At 45.3% G+C, this 21,456-nt stretch overlaps 1 protein-coding gene across 28 annotated transcripts in view; it reads left to right on the forward strand.

Moving 5' to 3' along the window:
• The window catches only part of PALM2AKAP2 (PALM2 and AKAP2 fusion), a 467,702-nt gene that overhangs the window by 345,538 nt on the left and 100,708 nt on the right, over nt 1-21,456 (forward strand). The window contains exon 1 of one of the 28 annotated variants that reach the window (XM_008513705.2): nt 7-201. The exons of 25 other annotated variants lie outside the window; for them this stretch is intronic. The gene's annotated coding sequence lies outside the window, so the exon portion shown is untranslated. Of the gene's footprint in view, nt 1-6; nt 202-15,807; nt 16,075-21,456 lie in introns of those variants that run through there. 2 more of the 28 variants (XM_070594987.1, XM_008513686.2) reach the window with 2 other exon arrangements.

A 21,456-nucleotide genomic window follows, 5' to 3' on the forward strand; every position in this document is an offset into this window, starting at 1 on the left:
GGGTCCCGGGGGCCGGCGGGCGGCGCTCCCAGCCCTCCAGCGCGCCCGGCGGCCGCGGCTCTCGGCAGATGCGCTCGCCCCAGCCCGGGGCTGCCGCGCGCTTTTCCCCCGAGTGTCTCGGACGCCCCAAGGAGGAGGCAGTGGCCGCGCCGCGCTGGAGCGGAGCCTGAGGACTGCGCCCCCGGAATCTGGCGCCAAGAGGTGGGTGTCCCAAGCTGGGGCGCGGCGGTCCCGGACACCATGTCCCGCGGGCCCCCTCCTGGAGTTGGGACCCCGGGCTGGGGGAAAGGGTGGCCCGGGAGGGACTCGAGATCTGGGGAGTTCTTGGAAGCACTGCGGACTTAAAGGGCTTTTATGGTCCTTACCTAGATGAGTGACTGCGGGGAGGTGGCCTAGCTAGCAAGGGCTGTGGCCATGTGGCTTTGAATTCCTAGGTTTGGGGGAGGGCCAAGCCTTTAGCTGCTTTATTCAATACTTATTCACTTATATATGCCTTAAAAATAAACTTAGGAACCTCTCCCAACCCCAACACACACACATACACAGATCGGAGAAGAGAGAGAGAGAGAGAGAGAGAGAGAGCCCGTGCGAGCTGGGCTGTAGGAAAAGCAGTGGACATCAAACGGCCGCGGCCGCCTCTCCAGACCCGGGAGCCGTGGCGGATGAGCCGCCGGTTCCAGCTCGCAAGGAAGGCGGGGGTCCTGCCTCCTTAGATGGCAGCGCTGGCGGCGATTTCGGAAGTCAGGAGCTTTGCAGGGAGACTGAGGCCAGGGAGGGCCGGGTCCTCGACCAGCTGGAGGCTTTTCGGACTGGGGTCCGGAGAGCCGAACTCAGGAGATGATGCGGGAGGAGGGAGCGGCCCCTTCTGCACGGGGAGGGAGGGGGGTCCGGGTCCGAGCTGAGCCTGGAAGTTTGGCCTGAGTCTGGGACCCCAGCTGTTAGGATGTGGTGTTTTATCCCGGGTAAAGCTAGAGGATAAGTCTCTTTGGCTCCTTTGTGGCAACACTTTGGATCCCTAAAGGGGATCGAAGGAACGGATCGTGGTGGTGAGTGCTGGGCAAACCGCCTGTAATCCCGGTGGAGGTGGCAAGCCCGCAGGAATGGGAGCGTGGAGATGCTGGCGGCCCTGAGAAATTCTAGAGAAACGTAGTGGAGGTCAGGGGACTGAATCAGAGTCCTTGAGAGCGGGGAGCCTGCGAACCCACGGAGGGAGGCTGGGCGGGCCGGGGACAGTGGCGCTGGTGGCCGGGAGAGAACCGAAGGCAAAGGATGTGTGCTTGCGGAGGGGAGGGAGGCGGCGAGCTGGACCCGCCTGAGCGGGCCAGGCGGCTGGGCTCCTGAGCTCCTGCCTGATGCAAGACGCCCACCAGCCCCGGAGATCCCTCCGCAGTCCGCAAAAAGGGGGTGTCTGGGAGAGAGGTGACTCGTTTAGACAGGCGGTGGGTTATCTCTGCAGACCCGGTAAAGTCAGTTTCCCGCGTGGGGTGGTAGTAGTTTGGCTCTGACGTGCTGTGTGGTCAGGCTTTGACAAATCTGTACTCTTCTCTGTAGCAGTTTTAAGCGCAGTGCCGTTAATTCGGACAAGCTTCCTCCCCCACCCCCCGCAAATGTATTTCTCTTTGAAAAAAGACTAACACACACATACACACACCCCTCACTCTATACATCTCTCTATATACTACATCTTTGTCTGCCAGCAAGTTAACTTCTCAGAGGAAGCGCCCTTCCGTCTCAACGCACGTTCACAGGCGCCTGGAGGCTGAATCAGTACAGACCCATCACTCACCCCTGTAATCCCAGAGGATGTGTCCCCTAGGCTTTGCTCTAATTAAAGAGAGTCACTTAAGCATCACACTTTTCTTGCCGGAAATGTCCCCAATTTCATTAAACACTCTCCCAGTCTGGCAGCCTCCCCAATATTGATCAATAAAATTTCAGAGTAATGTGTCTCTAAATGAGGTCTATCTGGTAAGGCGTTTACTCTGTTTCTTTAAACATAAAGCCTTTTAAGAATTCAGGCTTGCCTTAAAGCACCTTCTAAACGTCTGTCCACTGCCAGCTTCCTCTTCCCCAGTTCTGGCACAGGCGCTTTGCTTAAAGGGCATCTTCTCCTTTGAGTGGGCACACCAAGGGTCTTGGGGGCCCTGCAATTATTTTGAGCTGCACTGATAAAATTTGTCATGAGCCAGGAAGAACGAAAGTAATACTGTGTGGATGTCCCCGTCCCTTTCCTAGTGGACTGGGCAGTTAAGGGTTGAGATCTTTGTCTGGCAGTGGAGTTCATTTCAGTTTCTTTCTGGGATGCTGAGGTGCTAGCGTGAGAGAGATGGCTGGGCTTTGAGATGGGGCAAACGTTTTGAAATACCCATTATCTCATAGTTCTGGCATGGCAGTTGGCACAGCTCCTGCCTGCAGAATTTAGGGTAGCGTTGTCAGAATTTATTTCACTTTCATAAGTGGCTAATTCTGACTCAGTAGCCCCAGGAACTGTGACTAATAAAGGGAAGCGGGTTGTTTTGACTTAGTTATCAAGTGAGGGGAAAATGATCCACTTGTTGTTTTCTTTCTAAAACTTTCAATATTTTGGTATAGAACTAATATATTAAATGTTACTTTGTAAAACTTTCTAGCACTCTGGATTTTGCAGTTAATTATTATAATTATTGTCTAGATACCATCCTTATAGATTTGGTGGGCTCTTAAAACACCCGTGTCCCAGATTTCTACCACGGTTGTCATTGCAAGCCTCATTCAGTCATCATTACTTATTAGGGTAATGAGAAAGGTTTCATATAAGGATGAAATCGAATTTGGATGGAGCTTGTGTTGAGAGATTTTAATAATTGAAACAGGAGCATTTGAAAATTTACCTCTGAAAGCCAAGGGAATGCGTCGTTCTGTTCTTTAATCTTATACATTTCTCCACGTAAGTAGAATCGATGATCTCTCTTGAATGAGCCTCTAGAATGGCTGCTCTTTGATCGTGAGAAACATGGGAGCCCCCGTTTGCTTAGATTATTGATCAGGGATCCTGTGCCAGCCGTTGGAAATTTGAAGTGATTGATTAATAGACTTATCGGGTTTGACAGTTTTACTAAGTTTTGCTAGAAGATTGCATAGTTTTTTTATACTGTGCAAACTTAACACCCACAGGCAGGTTTTCTGGAAACTAAGAAAGTGTAAGGCCTGGCATTGGCACCAGCCTCATCCAGGAGCACTTTGGGTGGCTTAGAGCTGAGGGAGGCAGTGCCTCCATAGCCATGATGAGATATATATCTATCTTTGTTAAATAACCCCCTTCTAAGAATACATAAGGCTGCTGTTCAAGTTCTGGACATTTGCCTTCAAACACATTTTCCAGGAATGTATTATTATAGGAAAGTTGAAATCATCTCTATTCTAACAGGAAAATCCACTATTTTACTCAGAAAGTTATAAAGTTTGTTTATGTAATTTAAGTAGTACTTGATTAATTAGAATACTTAAGAAATGGAGCGCTCCAGGGCCAGCCCTGGTGGCCTAGTGGTTAAGTTCAGCGTGCTCTGCCTCTGCGGCCCAGGTTTGGTTCCTAGGTGTGGACTTATACCATTGTCTGTCGGTGGCCATGCTGTGGCTGCAGCTCACATACAAAAAGAGGAAGATTGACAGTGAATGTTAGCTCAGGGTGATCTTCCTCAGCAAAAAAAAAAAAAAAAATTAAAAAAAAAGAGAAAGAAAGAAATGAAGTGCTCTAAGAAATACAGTAACTGAGGTTTAAACCTAAATCTTAAAAATTTGTTTCAATTCTTATTGATGACGGTGTTTCTAAAATGCAATGATTGACGGCTCTGCCTTGGCTACTGCTTGCCTTGGTGAGTTTACTGTGGTGAATATACAGTTGTCCTTCCATTGACAGTTCAGGATTTTGTAGTCTCAGTGTGATGTTAGCCTGGATATGAATTATGATTTGTAAGAGTGTAAGTGTAACTGTGGGACCCACTCCAGGACACACTGGAGGCCGGCTTTTGAGAAAACTAAAATCCCGATATAAATGTCATTTCTCTTCTTTGCCCCACTCTCTGGAAGGTCAAGTGCCAGAAAAATGAATTAATCAAGACCTTTCTTCCTATAAACAGGATGCGCTTTCTCCAGGGGTCAGCCAGGGCTTCTTTTTTCCCGTTGAAGTGAATTCTGAGACTGAGGATGCAGGAGAGGACAGACAGCATGGGAGAAGGGGCTGAGGGCATCCTTGGGCTCCATGTACCATTGTTTCCCTTTAGTATTCCTCTCTCGAGTGGTACCAGACGTTGGGGGGGGGGGGGAACATTTGAGTAGGATCAAGGGACGTGTAAGTGGCATTTGTTTCCATCTTGGTGGCAGTCTCAGAGTGACTGAATGGGCCGTTCAGCTGGGGAGGGTCCCCGTGGAGGCAGAAGGCTGCTGGTTTTCCCATCGAGGCAAAGGACAGGGAAGAGATGATGGAGCTTCCCCCAAGGGGGTTTGAGAAGTTGGGTTTTTTTGTTTTGTCTTTCAAGTCTTGGAGGATATAGGTCCTGGTGGAGGGGGCCGTGGTGTGAATGCCAGGGAGGGGAGAGAGCTGCAGAGCTCCGTGGGGAATGCCACTGTCCTTTGAACTCTGTTTCCTTAGATGTGTGCAGGGACTTCCTGGTTGGTTTTGATGCTTGATTGGGGCAGACGGAGTGAGCAGAGCCAAATCTGCAGATACTGTAACACTCTAGCTATCCAGAGCCATGGCGGGGCCAAAACGCATTAGCCCCTTGGTCAAGTTCTCTGTGAGATCTTGAGCACATCACTTCAACTGAATCTTAGCTCCCTCATCTATAAAAATGGGGATACCAAAGCCTACCTATTGCAAAACTTGTATTAAATGAGATGTATATGGAAGCCCCTTGCATATGTTATACTCTGCCCTCGCCCCCAATTGTTTTCTCTAAGTTAACCAAAGTCTTCTTTCATCGTTATGGCAGATGCAAGTAAATGAACAGTTTTTAAAGTTAATTTTTAAAATCCCAGCGATTGTGTAGCAGCAGATCAGTTGTTCAGCCTTCACACTGGTCAGATCCAGATGCTTTGAGCACGGGGTCTCCAAGCCTGCCCTCCATCCCCACTCCACAGCCCCCTCCTTTTGACCTGGGGGAATCTGGCTGACCTCCTTCTCCTCCTCTGATCCCCGAGGCACTCGCACTAATGGAGCTTCTTCCATTTTTCTTTACTTGCTTCCTCTTTACATTTTGAGTAAGTGAGAAATTGCTCCTCCTCAGGAAAATGGACTCAAATTCTCAGGACCCTAATTGTGGGCTTTAAGGTTCTTAAAGTGACTGGCAGTGTGATGGATTCCCCATCTGGAACTACTGCAGGATTCTTTGCCAGCTGTAATGTTTTATTCTGTCATTAAGACAGGAACCCGTGGGGCTGGCCTGGTGGCGTAGTGGTTAAGTTTGCGCGCTTCGCTTCGGCAGCCCTGGATTCGCAGGTTTGGATCCCAGGCATGGACCTATACACCACTCGTCAAGCCATGCTGTGGCAGTGTCCCACATACCAAATAGAGGAAGATTGGCACAGATGTTAGCTCAGGGCCAATCTTCCTCACCAAAAAGAAACCAAAAAAGCCAAGAACGTGGATTGATATTTTAAGTAAGGATTTGCAATGAGGGTTAAAATAAAACAGGTTTTCTGAAGAGCCTGAGAAGCCTGGTTAATCTAGTCCTTTTTGTTTTATCATTTAACTTGTCACAGATTTGCAGTAGAGTTTGCTGGTTAGATGAATTATTATGTAGCACCATGGTGAGGTGGACACACCAGAAACATTATTTTGAGTTGATTTTTCGGCTCTACAAATCATTCTTTTAAATGCATATAAAAGTTATCCTCCGCACTTGCTCCAAACCTCTCCACTAAATTCACAGCGCCAGCCACCGCTAGGGTCCTGAACTAGGATGAGTTGGTACATTTCAGGAAGTGAGTTGGTTAAAAAAAGTAGCTGGGGATTCACAAGCAGCATGAGTTGAAAAGCAGAACGTTGTAGAACCTAACCCAGTGTGTGGGGTCCTTGCGAAGTTTTCTTTTCAGTCACTGTCTGCTGGAGGGAAGTCCCCTCAAAGCGGCTGTGGAGCGGGGACTGTCCAACTCTGGTCCGGTGACTCTCCAGCGTCTCTAGTCTGTTTAAGGACCTCAGCCTGAACTAGAGGACCCAGTTTCCTAGGAATCTGCCTTGTTCACCTGGACAGCGTATCTGGACACGTGGTGACGTGGTTCAGTCACCCCATAGTCTGTGTTGGAATTCCTGGGCCCTGGCCCAGACAGCCAGAAGCATCTTCTAGGAGGAGCCTGGAGACTGCCTTTTAAACCAGCTCTCCTGGTGATGCCATATAAAATTCAAGAACATAATGCTTCAGGGCACAAGCCTGTAGTGGATGCTGACTACCTGCTCTCCACCCCACTGTGCCGTCTCATTTCTAACTTAGGAGAAAAGGCAATGTGCCCTGGACCAGGTCCCCAATGAAATTCTTAAGTAAGCTAGTCCGTCCCGAGTAGCCTGCTTTCGGTCTTGAGTGACCTCACGGCCGGACCCCAGAGGCAATCCTCGGGCTGTGTCCCAGGTCTGTGGATCCTGCTGGAGCCTTCTGTCCTGTGCAGCGCCTAAACTCCTTATCTGCTCTGTAGGCTTGGTGAGAAATCGAGTCAGTGTGCACAGACAGATCAATGCAGGTCCAGAAATATTAACCTCTCTTTGAACTACGTAAGGATGTATTTTATCGCTTTGCACATGCTTTAGCAAGATCGCCTTGAGAAGGGTTATTATTGTGCAGAGAAAGGATGAACAGTGAGGCTGGAGCAGTTTTTCCTGGATTGGACTGGAAATTTCCCCCGAGTGCTTAAAGTGCCCTGGGTTGGTAAGGATTAGAGGAGAATTTTGCCAAGACTTCCAGGATTTTTAGTCTTTTATTGGTTAGAAGAAGTGTGCATGGAATTACCACCGGCACCACACCAAGTTCTGCGAAGGTTCCCTAGGTGGCCGTCCTATCTATAGTTTGTGACTCTTCTCTGGGGGTTTGTGGTGACCCGTGGGCCTAGCACTGACCTAGAGCTTCTTACAGCAGAGGCCTGCCCTGCAGATCCAGGGAGAGCCCCCACCCTGAGGAAGGGGAGACGGAGGGAAACATAGCTGCCTTTTCTCCCACCCAGCAATTGCCTAACTTCCGCCTCAAATGCAGAGCTCTGCCAGGGCCCCCCTGAGCCCCACACCTGCGTGGACTGTGTTTAGAAGGTTCGAGGAAGGCCAAACCACAGGAGGTTAACGGACCGCGGTCAGCCCCTCTCCCTGACTGCGCTGGCTTACATTATCATGACATCATTTGCACAGTGGAATCATGTAGAAACTTAATTTGTTTGGAGCGGGGCCTCATGTAAGTTTTGTGGTGTAGCCTATAAACAGAGAAAGACACCATTGTTTAGACCTTTTTATAGGGGGGGTTGGGGAAGGGATTTTCCCAAAGGAATAAATCTTAGTTAATTTTCTCGAAAATGCAAGTACTTCACAACCCTGAATTCAAAGGCTCTCTCTGTGTGTGCATGAAAATCAAGGTCTGTGTGCCGTGGGATTCCAAGACTATATTTAGCCTGGCAAATTAGTATTTTGCATTAGAACATTTTATCCTCACAAAGGGTAGCAAGAATTCTCCTCTGACACGATTCCAGATGAGCCGAATTCATTCATTTGGGGAGGAAAATGAATAAACCGTATTGGCAACTTAGATGATATTCAAAGCGCTTGCAATTATTCCTGTTTGGGATCATTTTTCCGTTAGAGAAACGTTCAAATCAGTGTTAAATGCAGCACAGAGATGGGCCTGAGGGTGGGAGGCATTGCTTTCGCATGAAATCACAATGTGTACATTGTTTTTAAAGATTCTTTTCATCATATGCTTCATTATCGAAACAATTCACAGCCTCCAAAGGATGACAGATGTTAATGGTGTAATCAGCGTAGAGGGTATAAGATAGAAGAATGAAAAGGGGAGAAATCCTTCCTGCTCCAGCCACCATTCAGAACGAAATTGCATTTTCTCTCCTAGGGAATTCCCTGTAATCCCCAGGGATGCCTTGATCTTGAGGTTCCAAGGCGTGTGCTGGGAGGAGCTAAGCGGGAAGGGGAGGGAAATTAACATTTGTTGAGTGCCAGGTGCTAAACTGATGGCTTTATCTCCACTATCTTACTGAATCCTTACAATCTCCACCACTTTTCAAATCATAATGAGGATGCTGAGGCACATGGAGGTTATGTAACCCACTGAGGGTCCCACAGCTATACAGTGTTGGGCCAGTTTTCCTACCTGCTACCTCCTATGACTAACTTAGGGCTACGTACGGGGCCTTGCTGCTCAAAGTGTGGTCTGGGGACCTGTGGCATTGGCATCATTGCCCTGGAGTTTGTTGCAACTAGAGAATCCTGAGCCCCATCTCAGACCTACTGAATCAGAATCTATCATTTTAACAAAATCCCCAGGGATTTGTGTGCATGTTGCACTGTGAGAAACTCCTTACCACTATGAAAGCTAGCCAAGCCGCAGCACTGAAATCAGCAGACTGACCGGAGAGACTGGGCCATCAGTGAGGGAGAAGGGAGCTCTAAATTCTAGTGAGATGCAGCTAAACATCCTACAATGTGCAGGACAGCCCCCTACAGTAACAAATTATCCAGCCCCAAATGTCCATGGTGCTGATTTTGAGAAACCCCTGTCTGGCTGTCCATATCTAGAACTCACATCCTGTAGCTATGTTTCTGTAGCTTCAGAAGGATGCAACTCTCCATCCATCCAACTTTAAGCAACTGTATCTTAAATAACATGATACAAAATGGCAATGTGCTATGCAAAGGCGATTCTTTTTATTGGGCCTTGAAAAGAGAAAAAACTTAAAATTGCAGCGTGAAAGATTTCCGTTAGAGTTTTGAGAGTGTCTGGCTGTGGTACCTGAAACGCAGTGGAAATGTTTCTGAGCATGTCCTGATTGCTCCCCACGGGAGGTCACTCCCCCCAATCCTGCCTGGGCACATGCCTTTTGTTTCTTTATTTTGTTCCCCAAAATTGCCCAGGCCCCTGTCCTATCTTTATTTATTTTATTTTTCTGCTTTATCTCCCCAAATCCCCCCTGGTTCATAGTTGTGTATCTTAGTTGCAGGTCTTTCTAGTTGTGGCATATGGGACACTGCCTCAACGTGGCCTGACGAGCTGTGCTATGTCTGCGCCCAGGATCCGAACCAGTGAAACCCTGGGCCGCCGCAGCAGAGCACGAGAAGTTAACCACTCGGCCACAGGGCTGGCCCCTTGTCCTATCTTTCAGCTCCCCAAGCAAGCGGTGTTGGATCCGCTGTGCCACCTGGAGGCTGGGGGAGGACAGGGAATAAATGAAAGACTGGTACAGGAAGGCAAAGCCCATTCCTACCATCTTTACTCCCTCCCCTCCGATCTGTGCGTGTCCTCTTTTGCTCACCCAGCTGCTTTAATTCCAGCACCTGCGGCCGGCACGGCCACTCAAAATACCTCTCCTCTCTCGTGTCTCCCTTCTCTTTGTCTTTAAATTCTGGCCCAGAACAGCTGGAACGCTCGCCTCTCCATCCCCTCTGCCTGCCTCCCCTCTTTTCTCTCTCTCTTCTTTTTTGAGCTGAAAAATCAACCTGAATTATGACTAGGAAGTGAAACCAGCATGCCCAATGTCAATGGAGGGGGAAAAAAGTTTTGAAGTGAAATTACATCCAATAAAGAACCCCCATCCTTCACCTCCAGTTGTAAGAATCTCCTTCAAAATTGCTACAAGTCTCTACTACTTTCCTGTTTTACTCTGATGCAGCTTGGTTTTTTTGGGGCTCCAGAATTTTAAAACAGAGTTCTTTCTCGGTTCTGTTGTGTCTTCCAGCTTGCTTTCATTGTTGGTATTATAACAATCATTTTCCGATCCTTTTTAATGAACATTATCTGTGAAGTAGATTGTTCTAGGCAAGTTTTGGAACCAAACTGGGTTTATAACCAAGACATTCCAAGGAAAAGAAAACCTCTTTGCAACTTCTGTGTACGTTCTTTTCGTAACTTTCACTATCCCTTACAAGTGGAAGATGGGGCCGTAGAAGTGAAAGGGGGCCATGGGGAGTGACTGGCAGGGTTTGAACAACATCCAGCTCCAGCATTTGGACTCAGAGGCCAGGGCAGAAGAAGCCAGAGTGCTGGGCTTCTGGCCAGAGTGGAGTTATCTTCCCAGGACTGGGAAGCCTGTGTTTTTCCAGCAGACCAGCTGATCTGCTCTAGAGGGGTTTAAATTGAAAAATGGGGAGTTATGGGAAATAGTGGGGGGCAGAGAACACGAGAGCGATTGCTGTGGAGGATTATCAGGTATGTCACAAAAAGGGGCGATCTGACACCTGGTAATTGATTCCTAGTGATTGCTTTGAGAAAATTATTCGGAAATCAGTATATTAGAAACAATTTTGTCTTTATTTATTTATTTTTGCTGAGGAAGATTTGCCCTGAGCTAACATCTGCGGCCAGTCTTCCTCTTTTTTTTTGTATGTGGACTGCTGCCACAGGGTGGCCTCTGACAGACGATTGATGTAGGTCTGTGCCCTGGAACCAAACCTGGCTGCTGAAGTGGCGCTCAATGAAATTAACCGCTAGGCCACCAGGGCTGACCCAATTTTGTCTTTAATATCAATCTGAAAGGTATAAAAGCAAAAGGAAGAAAACCAATCTGGGCTGCCTGAGGGATGGCTTCTAGACTTTATTATTACTGTAATTCATGATTGAGTGCTGCTCTGGGCCAGGTACATCTTATTTTAGCCTCACAACAACCCTGTGGGGTACTTCTGTCATTTTAATCCCATTTTAAAAATAGAGATGGTACAGCTGGGAGACGTGGCATGAATTAGTCAAGGCCAGGGCCATGGGACGTATATTTTTCTCTTTCCTTGTTTCTGTGCTGGCCGAGCCTCTGTCCTCTCTCATGAGTCCGGAGTAGACCAGACCAGGAATTTTGACTTTGATATGGTTAAACTACTTGTTTAAACTGTCTGAACATCCCTTGCCCTGGGAGTTTAGTCCCTTAATTTGAAAGGCAATCTCTGCTTGTGTGTCTTTTTCCTTAGAGACCTCTGTCCCCTCGAGACACCCCTCCAACCCACACCCTCTATATTGTCACCTCTCGTGAACTCCTCAGGGGTCTCCTTGGGTTTGATATGCATGTCATCTCTTGCAAGATCCGCTAACTCTCTGTGTCACAAACTTTCGAAATTGGATTAGAAAAAGGCTTGCAGGAATCCTTACCCAGTTGACTACTGCAAATACTTGGACAAGTACAAAGTAACAATTACTGGGGCCTTAGGAAGAATGGATCCAAACCAAGGACAGAGTTTGTATGAACAGAGGAAGACGTAATATACTCTGCATATAATTGAATAAAACCTTGAACCTTTAACACGGGTCCATTTGCATCCACATATTGTGAGCAAGCTTCTTTCAGAAGTGTAGCTTTGAAAAGCTGGAAATTTTAAAAATTAATTTTACTATTACTATTTTATTGGAGTCACATCAGTTTATAACACTGTGTAAATTTCGAGTGTACAACATTTTATTTGACTTCTGTATAGACAGCTTTGTGTTCCCCACCAAGAGTCTAGTTTTGAAAAAGTTCAAATTTTTGTATTTCTTCGGTGAGTTCAATCTTCCATAAAAGCAGATGCTCTGAGATTAAAATGGGTTTAAGCTGCTTCCTGACGATGAATATTTATTGCCAGTTGGGCCCTAATTTCAAGTGCCACATATGTATTGTCATCTTTGAGCCTCATAAAGTCCTTTTGGGGAAGATCGCATTATTATAATCTTACAGATGAAGAAACTGAGGCACAGGGGTTATGGACAGGGGCACATAGCTAGTAGCAAGGCTAAGATTTGAATCCCTGTAGTCTGGCTTTAATAGACAGTCTTTTAATCGTTACCCTCTTTATCCTCTGCCTTCTTAGTGCTTAATACAAACTAAGCTTGCTCTCTCCTTTTGCTATGGTTAGAGGTATGAATCTCAGTCATAAACAGACTTGCAAGAATAGAGCATTTTAAAACTTACATAAATTAACTTCATTTTGTCTCCAAGCCTTCCACTTGTCCTGCTAACAGAACATTTAGCTTCAGTTATTTTTGGCACACACCCACCTTGTGATTGCATCCAGGGTCTAAAGGTTTAAAAGGTGCTAGGTTGTGGGAAGGGGGCCATCCAGACACTCGTCTGTGGTTTTAGCTGTGATTTCCAGTCATGTGCCTACATTGCTTGTGAGTATTTCTGTCCACGTGGTCAAGTTTGAGGCTCTCTGCTAGTCCTTGCAGGTGCGTGATGGAGCACGGGAATTCTTGGCAAGTCTGGGAAGCTAGAACCTGGAGCCTGGAGCCTTTCCTCTCTGAAGTCCCGCCAGTTCCCCTAGGAGCTTCCAGGGAACTGAGCAAAACAACGGGGTGGAGGGAGAAAGGACCCTTCCTAGAACACCTTGCGTGTCTTGTTGATGGCTTACATTTTTACAAAAGCCGGGAAGAAGCTTGGCTTAGGTTTTTACCAAAGCCAGGGAGAACCTTGACTCCTTGACATCAGATCCTTGAAGCAAGCATTTAGTTAAAAGCCTGGCTGCCTGCCTAGGGAGGAGGAGGAGGAGAGAAAGTAAAAGGAGAAGACTTATATTGAGATCTCCAAAATGTTCATGGAGTAGCATGGAGGTTGCCAGGGCCTGGCAGGAGGGAGGAATGGGGATTTAGTGGTGTTTAAGGATACAGGGTTTCAGTTTTGCAAAAATGAAAAGTGTTCTCTGGGTGGATGGTGATGATGGTAGCACAACAACGTGACTGTACTTAATGCCACTAAATTGTACACTTAAAAATAGTTAAAATGGCAAATTTTATGTTGTGTATATTTTACCTCTATAAAAAAGTCATTAATGCAGCCTTTGTACAAACTTTGACTTTTATTAAAAATAGTAAAAAGGTAATATCCAAATGACGGAAATAAAAATATATATTTGTAATGAAATAAAAAATAAAAAATTAAAAAATTTTTAAAAATTTAAAAAATAATTCTAATGACTAAACAAAAATGTTTGTGAAAAAGTATTTTTGAAAGCCAAAGGAGAAAAGCAGACTTGAATCTCAATTGGTGGATGTGTTCACTTCCCTCGAAGGAAGCGCCAGGGTCTTGTCTGACCTCTGAGCCCAGCCTGGGTCTTGAACACCGTGAGCCCTAAACACCCAATAGTAAATTGACTCTGAGAGTGTTAGAGGGTCCAAGTGGTCCATTCCCTTGACTAGCACTCAGTGGGACAAGCCTGGGTGGTTAATGGTGCCCTCATCGGAGGCCACAGGACTGTGATTTGAAGAGAAGGACATGAGTCAAGCTGTGTTTTCCCTACTGTCTAGGCAGCTCTCTGTCCCTGGGAGGAGGGCAGCTCCTTAATTACCACACCTCTGTCATCAAAGGAATCCCGAGCTCTCACATTTCTCGATATTGTTTCCTTTGCAAATTAACTCTTTGTCACATTTCCAAGGTGGAAACTACCTCACCGCCCACCACCCTTTGTTTTCACCACAGTGGCTCCATGACAAGGGAAATGATGGATGCCTGGACTTGACTTCTGGCCTTCAGGGCACTAGCTATCTGGGCCCTACACAGGCCCGGCCTCTAAAACAGGAAGAGGTGCCTGTCGAGGTCTCAACGACATGCTTTCTTGATGTTTGCCATTTCCTTGTGCTTCCCGGGCTGGCAGAAAGGGCAAGTTCTGAGAGTGAACGGGGGCAGCCCTGAATGGCTTGTCCCTGTCAGTTGGCTTCAGTGCCACACAAGCAGGATGACTTCCTGGTGGAGGGCCAGCTCCCTGACACCCACGACAGTGTGACTTGTGCCTGCCAGCTCTGAGAAGGCATGTTAAGGCATATCTGTGCTGGAGACTCCTAGTTATTCCCCTAGTTTGGTTTAAATTTTAATTGTGGCAAAACACACATCCATAAAATTTACCACCTTGACCATTTTTAAATCTACAAATTAAAGTACAGTCACAATGTTGTGATACCAAAACCACCATCCATCCAGAGAACTTCTTCATCTTGTAAAACCGAAACTCTTTACTCATTAAACACTAACTCCCCATTCGCCTCTCGTCCCAGCCCCTGACAACCACCTTTCTACTTTCAGTCTCTCTTCAGTTTGACTGCTCTACTCTGGGCACCTCATATAAGTGGACTCGTACAGTATTTGTCCCTTTTTGACAGGCTGTTTCCCTTAGCATAATGCCCTCAAGATTCACCCATGTTGTATAGCATTTCAGAATCTCCTTCCTTTTTAATATTCATGAATAATATTCCATTGTATGTATATACCACATTTTGTTTATCCATTCATCCATCAGTGGACACTTGGGCAACTTCCACCTTTTGTCTCCCACTTGTTTTTGAGAGGCATGGTGCATCTGTCAGGCCCTCAGGAGATCAAAAGAATTCCCCAGGGCTTCCTTTCAAGAAGTTCACTATTGCAAGTGCCAAAGTACAAATACAGGAAAAAGTAAGTCCCGGGGCAAAAGTTGTATAATATGAGACATCCATTCAAGACATGTCACAGGAGCATGGATGTGGATTTGCAAAATGGATGGGCTGGAGAGAGCATATGTTATTTAAGTATGGACTCCAGAGTTAGGTAGCCTAAGCTCAAATCCTGACTTTGTCACTTATTATTCTTGTCACTTTGGGTGAATTATTGAACCTTTATAAGCTTCACCTCCTCATCTGTAGAATGGCGATTATAATAATTTCGTCTTAGAGTTGTCGGGAAGATTAAATCAGAAAATGCAGATAAAGAGCTTAACAGAGAGCTTGGCACATGGTTAGCATTCAATACTGAAATATAGAGGAAGCAACGTTATCCGCTAACTGTCAGTCGGTTGGGCTATTTTTAACATATTATTCTTGTCCTCTTAATATGACTGTAAACATTAGTATCTATATTTGTCACACTTATGGAAATATCTATGATTCCTCTTCTGCCTTTGTTCACCTTCCTTTAAGATTATGGTAGTTTTAGCAAGCATAGTAACTGATTTTGGAGACTCTTGTATTATCAAGGAGAGAGAAAGCTCTTCATTGGTTTTTATCAGATAATTGGTAATAAAAGTGAACATGGCTTGGCATTCTTATCATTGGGAAGATATAGAACGAGGAAGGAGAATAATTGGTAGATAACTGTCATCTAACTGACAAGGCAGTTAGCTTTCTCTGACTCTGGGCAGATTAGCGAGTGGAGGATGCTGGGTCCCCGTCTCTTGGTAACAGTCGGTCCAGTGACATTGCGCGTGTGGATAGTGCTATCATGGCTGTTCTCTCAATTAAGGCTTTCATATTTACATGATTTTAATCTCAAGTATTGAAATACTCTCCTTTTTCTAGTAATAATTAAGAAAACTTTTTAAAGTTAAAAATAAAGTAAAACTGAAGAGTTTTGAGGAATGACATATTTTTCTATTAAAGCGTGCCCTAAGGTATTCTAGAATGTAGGTCTAACATATCATCTGACTGCTGCATTACTTACTCTATTCCTGTTTGTCTGCTTGGTATTTCCTACCCAGGAGTTCATTGACTTCAAGGCAATTGAGTCCATTATTAGCCAGAGAAAAAACATCTGAATCTCCTTCGCCCCAACAATAGATTTTTTAAATGCATTGTACACAGTCCTCTTAAAAAAAAAAGGCATTTGAGGGGGGTGGATGTGAACGGAGGAATTTCCTCCTCCACCCTAGCTGTTGCTAAGCTGTAAGCTAATATTGTGAGAGAGAAAAAAGATCCAGGTCTCAACTTCCCTTGGCATATTGCTTTGTATTTTTGTTGACTAGTTTTAATGAAGACTTCCCCCAAATGCTAGTGAAAGCTGAATGCTTTGTACTTCAATTTCCTCCTGGAGGTTCTTTTTGCACCTTCCATATTATTCTGCTGTTGTCTTTCTATTAGTATTTCTGATCCAGAATTTCTGTTGTGTTGACAGTGGCTCAGTCTGCTGGAGTGGGTAAAGGTATGTTGTACTGTCTTTAGATTCATTATTATGTTTGTCGTTAGAAGTAAAAACGAAACTTACAGATCTGTTCTCTCTATTTAAATTTCGATGCTTTTCTTTTTGCCCAGATCTCTTGAGAATGATAAGGCAGTGATGGTTGAAATACTTCTGTGGCTTTTGGCAAGCAAGGATTTAGCAAGTGAGCGTTTCCCAGATTGGGTGTAGATTCGTCTTTGTTTATGTTCCAAACAATTTTTTGTAAGATCTTAATTCTGAGTATCAGCAGAACTTGGGGCAGATAGAATTTCGTGGAATGTATAATCCTTTAGGGTTGTATATTTCACTCAAACTTTCATGATGGGTTGGTTAAATAGGATAAAGTCTCCTGCAGATTTCGCTTGGCTAATTTTGTTCTTTTCCTGTTTTCCTGATTAGACTTCAGTCCTACTCCCTTTAGGGGGGCAGTTGAGTTGCATGCAAATAAGGGCTCTGGGTGGGGGTGCATTTCCCGAGGGGTATTGTAATGGGGTTGTAGCACATCATGCTAATAATGAGGTGATGTGGGAACCCCACTCCAGCTGCTGTAATGGTGGGTCTGGGGTGTTCTCCAGTCAGGGCAAGATTGGAGCTTTCTTGAAAGAGAGCAGCTTCTCTCTTGGTTGCCTCATTTCTGGGTAAACAAGGTGCCAGAAATAATTAGCCCTTGGTCAGCAGAGTGTAGGACCCGCCACCAACACAGCGGAGAAAGGAAGTTGACATTTTCAGGGTTGGCCTGACTTAATTTACAAAATGTCTTATTTTCTCAAGCCTTAGAGTAATCCACAGACTCATCGAGATCAAAGGTTACAGTCTCTAAGAGGACTGAGTTGTAGGGAAAGAGGCCTGCAGAGGCGGGGACCTCAAACAACCTATCAAGTTATTCCACCTCCCAAAGGCTTGGTTTTGTAAACTGCAAAATGGGGCTAAGAATGCCTGTGATTAGTCATTGCTGTTAAGGATTAAGTGCAATAACAAATCAAAAGTGGCTGGCACAGGCTAAGTTTTCAAGTAAATTCCCCTCCCCCAACCATTCAGGATCAAATGAGTTGACATGTAAAAGTGTTTTGAATACTACAGATATTAATTATTATTTGTGTATGCCCATTGGGTGGCTTCACAACATTTGTTTGTCCCAGGAACAAAAGAGAAATAGCCTTTGATCAGGAGACAGGTGCATTTTTAATATGTTAAGTCCATTGCATATCATTCTTGTGGTTAATTTATACTCTTCCATATTCTTTTTTTTTTTTTTAAAGATTTTATTTTTCCTTCCAAAGCCCCCCGCTACATAGTTGTGTATTTTCAGTTGTGGGTCCTTCTAGTTGTGGCATGTGGGATGCCACCTCAGCGTGGCCTGATGAGCGGTGCCATGTCCGCACCCGGGATTTGAACCGGTGACACCCTGGGCCACCGCAGCGGAGCGCACGAACTTAACCACTTGGGCATGGGGCCAGCCCCAGCCCTTCCATATTCTTGATGCCACAGAACCGTTAGCTGTTTTCATCAACTATGTTCTTAGGTTGTAAGTTACCAGATGATCTTGTGGGTCTCTTTTGGCTCCAAGATTAAATGATGGACGCATTTGCTTCTTGACTCTAAAACCATGCGATGACCAGGAGGCACTGAGGAAATGACAGCTTCCGAACAGTCCATGTGCCTCACCGAAACTGGGCCTTTGGGAGCACAACTGAGGCAGAGGCAGAGCTGCAATGAAGAGACTCCCCTTGGTCACCCTCCCTCACCTGTTTCTGCCTGGTCTGATTTACCAGGAGTGATGCCAACGTGATTCAGAGACAGTTTTATAAGAATTTTTATTGTGGGTGAATCATCATCTGGTGGCTATTTCCACTTTTCTAATGTCATTTGATTAGCTCAAGGATGCCCACCCTTTATTGTCCTGACTCATGGAGGGAGGCTGCTTGCTAATTATTGGTGATACCCTTGGCAGGAAGAGGGTTGTCAGGCATCCCCACCTGATGGGTAGCCTGGCAAATTCCAGAGAAGGAAGCATGTGGTCATGACTCCCAGCAAAGCAGAGCAGAGCGGTACTGAGAACCTTGCACAAAACCCATTGTAGAAACACTGTCACCTCCGGTAATACATTCATCTTCCCACGAGAGGAGGCTGAGCTGACATCACCCCGTCCCATTCTGCACACAAAGAAGCTAAGTCTCAGAGAAGCTCAGTGTACGGCTCAAGGTCACACACTTGGATCTGGCAAAATTCCAGGTGGATGCAGACCACCCAAGTTAGAGGAGATGGGAAAGTCTAGAAAGTGTCTACTTGAAACTTTTCTATATTGGTTGGGCAGGTCCCAAAGAACAATGATAATTTTTAAAATAATCATTTTTTAAAGCTAAAAATTCCATTTATTATATTTGTAATTACTTTTCGAATTTAAGAAAATGGAAATAATTCTTTAGTCCAATCATTTCATTTCTGACCAGAAGGCAAGTGTAATTAAGTTAATTTAGTCAATGTGAAAAGCTGGCTAGGGGTATAAAATATATTTCAAAACTTAATAGACTAAAGGTGATGATTTAAGCTCTGTTTTCTGCTAAATACATGTGCAGCTGCCTGAACTAACCTGGGTGACTCCATGCTGCACGGTTGAGAGAGAGGCTCCTGACCCTTGGCTTTGGGGTCTGGACACCCTGGGTCGGAACATGGCACTTTTTGGTTCTGCCATGACCTGGGGCATGTTATTATTTCTCTCTGCGTGTTTTTTCGTCTGCAGTTGGGAATAATAACACCGATCTTGCAAGTTTAGAATTAGAAATTAGAGGGGCTGGCCCATGGCCGAGTGGTTAAGTTCGCGTGCTCCGCTTTGGCGGCCCAGGGTTTCGCCGGTTCGGATCCTGGGTGCGGACATGGACTGCTCATCAAGCCACGCTGAGGCGGTGTCCCACATGCCACGACTAGAAGGACCCACAACTAAAAATACACAACTATGTACCAGGAGGCTTTGGGGAGAAAAAGAAAAAAATTAAATCCTTAAAAAAAAAAAAGAATTAGAAATTAGAGAAAATAAATTAGATAGAACCCATCTGAAACTGCCATTTTTGTGCATCAAAATGGACAAATATTGGATATTTCATATGATTTAACCTAATATATAGAGTCTGATAGGTGCTCAGTAAACAGTACCTATTCAAGCTGTAACAGGGGATAAAAACATAATTCTTATGGGCATTTTAGTGAAGTCCCAAATGTCTGTTTTCTTCTCTCAAAGCAACAAAGAACATGAACTTGGCTTTGCATTTTCTTAAACTTATACAGGTGTTCTTGGTCTTTGTAAGCCTTCTTCTTTCTGGACACCCAGCTCCCCTCAGGACGTGCTCCATCTTTCTCTCGGCTTTGACAGTTGATGGCTCTTTTCACTTTCTCTCATTCTGTTATTGCTCACTTGGACGGATGAGGGCTCTCTGTAACCCTTTCTTCTTCCAGTTTTCTTTCATTAAAGATCAATTATTTTTAGGTTAGAAACTTTTCTGTGCAATAACTGTCCAGCCTCACTGATGCATAGAAAATGTATGTTTTCAGGATTTCCAGCACTGTCATAGTTTCTTGTTGGATAAGTTTTGGCTGAAGCCGTGTCTATAAAATTCTCTTAGACGGATGTAGTGTTATTGAGTGATAAGAGCCTGGGGGTGATTTTTTGGGGGGTACCTGTATTCTGGACATCACTGTGTTATTAACTAAGTGTTTGACCTTGGGCTTCATATGACTTTATAAATATACAAGATTTATAAAATCATTCTAAGTATTTGTGATTTTCTCACCATTATATATTTATAGATTGTGCAGAGTGAGAGTTAGGGAAACAATGAAAGGGTGAGTTATCATCAGTTGATGTTGTTAATTCATTTTATTGGATTTTACAATCTTTCCTTCTCAAAACTTTTCTCTGAACCAACATAACGCTATGCCCAGAGAAATATGTTGCTTAAGCCTGCTGGTAAAATGTGGAAACTTAACCACATTTCATTACAAAGCAAACTGTTGACATGGGCAGAGGTGGAGTTGGGGAGAAGAAAGAAGTAGAAAAGAAAATCCTAAATCTTCATCATTTTCTGTAGAATTCAACCCGATGTCCTCCTCCCAAAAGTGACAGGCTAAGCCTTTTTGTTTGTTGTCTTTTGAATGATTCAGAAAAAGGAAGCTGACATTTAGGTAAAACTTAACTCCCTCAACAACTGCTTCTGAGTAGTGGTAATATGCATTTCTCTGCATGTGTTTTCAAGATTTATCTTGTTTCATTAAAACTGCAGGTGTGTGTCATCTGTTTTCCTTGTCAGCATAGTTTCATCATTAGGCATCTTAGTAGTCTTGCAATCTGGATAAAGACAGGAAATAGAATGGGAAAATTGGAAGAATAAATTCGGCTTCCTCCGGGCAGTGTGGCCGTGACTGTCAGTCACACTGGAATGTGAGAGAGTCAGGTACTGTGTATTTAGATGCCCTATTAAAAAGCCAGATCCCAGGCAGAAAGATAAAACTTTCTTTTCAAAAGTTTATCCTTTCGTTAGATTTCCCAGGAGGCCACTAGAGGATGGATTTGGAGGTGGTTGTGGTGGTCCAAGTTCAGTGAGCCTTGCTGGGTGATGGCAGTGGCACAACAGGGAAGAGGCAGGTTTATTCTTCCCTGACCTTTCATGTTACCCCTGCTTGGCTCCCTTCCCACCCTTCCTCCTTTTGTCTTTTCCTCCCCTGTGGGGGCAGGATTCCACAGCAGCCCTTCAGGATCTGGCACTTAGGGGCCAGCCCGGTGGTGCAGCAGTTAAGTTCGCACATTCCACTCCTCGGCGGCCCAGGGTTCACCGGTTCGGATCCCGGGTGCGGACATGGCACCGCTTGGCAAGCCATACCGTGTTAGGAGTCCTACTTATAAAGTAGAGGAAGATGGGCACGGATGTTAGCTCAGGGCCAGGCTTCCTCAGAAAAAAAAGGAGGAGGATTGGCAGTAGTTAGCTCAGGGCTAATCTTCCCAAAAAAGAAAGAAACAAACAAACAAAAAACAAGATCTGGCACTTATCTTATGCTCTAGGAGTTTACCAAGTGAATTCTTGCTTCTGGTAAACAATACCTCATCAGCTAGGGTGGCACATAAGAGAAACAGGATGGGCTGTCCAGCCGTGGACCAGGCTGTTGGTGTTCAAGCAGGGCTCATCGAAACACAGGGCTTCCTACCCATGTGTGAAGGAAAGATGAATGCTGAGCCCAGGCCAGGAGGGCAGAAATAGCCTCTCTAAATACCCTGATGCCAAGCTGCCCACCGTGGCTTGGGACGGCGGGCTCCCTCTGGACCAGCTCCACAGCTCGCCTGGCAGGTGGCTAAGCAGAACGGGGTGGTCTCTGATC

This window comes from Equus przewalskii, chromosome 26 (genome assembly GCF_037783145.1).
Source record: "Equus przewalskii isolate Varuska chromosome 26, EquPr2, whole genome shotgun sequence".
In the NCBI taxonomy this organism is placed as follows: domain Eukaryota; kingdom Metazoa; phylum Chordata; class Mammalia; order Perissodactyla; family Equidae; genus Equus; species Equus przewalskii.